We start from the raw sequence: 1,786 nt of genomic DNA on the forward strand, positions 1-1,786 counted from the left end.
TTCAAAACGAATCGATGGGGTGGGGGAAGTGTAATGGTGTGGGGAGGCTTCACATTTCATCACCGGACCGCCCTACACATTTGCAGGGGTCGCGTTAATGCTGTAGCCTACCGTGATGATGGCCCGTGGAGGACAATTGCGCTACTGACATCTGTGTCGTACTTTTGGTTTTGACCCCTCTGACTGTACCCTTGATTACAGATTAAACATCCATAAGTGTACAAATGTGTTGTTATTGATGTGTTCCCATTTGAATATTGTTCACAATAAGAAGCAAAATATATAAGATATGTCTACAGGATCATTTTGTTATACGTAAAACTAAGTGATGTGTTTTCCATGGCGCTCAGTATTTATTGGACTTGGTATCTCAATGGTTAACTTTTATTTCAAGGAGACATGGGTAATATATTCCCAGCCTCCATTATTGACAGATTATAATTAACATAAAGTCTTTTGTAAAAGTATAAATTGTAAAGTTTTATTACAAGGAATTTCAAATACACAAAACCAAAAAAAAATATAGATAGCACTTTTAGGATGGTAAGGTGACAAAAAAACATGACTCAACAATTAATATCCAACTGGTTCGCTAATAAATCTTACTTTATTGCTAAGACCACTCATCAGAACATGACAATAGTCTCAATCATATTTGAACATCACAAAGATGTAAACTAAAGGAGTCAATCTTAATGAAACCGAAGAGGCAGTTATATTCTTACATATTTGGGTTTTAAAATTAATGTGATCTGAGCACAAGTGTCAAAGAGAATCTCAGTCCAGTAAAACATCAAAAATATAAATAAACATACTGAACACTTAAATTTCAATCAGCCAGAAGTTACCTATAGCAATGCAATGGAGTTTGAACAAGTACCAATTTCAATGATTAGCTCTATACAGGAATTACATAATATAAAGACGACTGTGATAATAGTATAATAATTATTACAATGAATATAACAGAAAATATTATAGATGTGCTGTCAGTTGCCCTAATATTTTATTATATTATAAGCCAACCAAGGTAAATAATCATTGAATTTTTCTCATTTTTTTTTTTTTAAATATTCGTATATCTCAGAACAACTCTTTTATAACCATTTCAAAGTCTTTCATTAATATATCAAGTCCTCTTTTCCAAATTGTCATCCAAACTTTACTTATTATAAATTCTGTTTCAAAATACTATCACCATGTATTATTATGTAAAAGAACAAATGGAATATCATTTTAAAATTATTGATATATGTTTCATTATTTTGTCTTTGGTATTTGTAAACACTGGCATAGTGTTTATTCATGTCAAGTAACAGCACTTCAAAACATTGAAACAACATACAACATATGAAAATTGTAATCTATGTTAGTCATCAAGATATTCACTTGATATCAAGAAGACAGTAAAATGATCAAAACTAATCTAAAAACAAAGAACACCTCTCTTTATTTCTTGAATTTTAATATTCTCATGAACACTTACTTTAAACTGGTTGATGTAAAATACACTCTTATATCCACTACCCTCAAAGTCATCCATGATTTTATTGACCAGTATATGATAAAGAGCACCAGTCAATTCTGATCTAATTTTATTTCAAATTTGTACATATTGTGGCAGATATGGTAATCTGTACAAATTAATGTAAAACTATTTAATGTTTCACAAAATGTCTAAATGTAGGATCATCAAGTCTGACCATGAGGTTAGAGTACATTTTACACCAATCAAATTTACACAGACTTTGTTCTTTTCTGGCAGTTAAATCACATGACTGTCACA

At 30.8% G+C, this 1,786-nt stretch overlaps 1 long non-coding RNA gene across 1 annotated transcript; it reads right to left on the reverse strand.

Annotated features, from left to right (window-relative positions):
* Positions 1-454: 454 nt before the first annotated feature.
* On the reverse strand, positions 455-1,786 carry LOC126814794 (uncharacterized). The gene is made up of 2 exons (XR_007677757.2): positions 634-1,786; positions 455-592 (listed from the first exon to the last, which is right to left on the reverse strand). It is a non-coding gene; the product is annotated as an uncharacterized LOC126814794 (long non-coding RNA).

Source organism: Patella vulgata, chromosome 3 (genome assembly GCF_932274485.2).
Source record: "Patella vulgata chromosome 3, xgPatVulg1.2, whole genome shotgun sequence".
Lineage (NCBI taxonomy): Eukaryota > Metazoa > Mollusca > Gastropoda > Patellidae > Patella > Patella vulgata.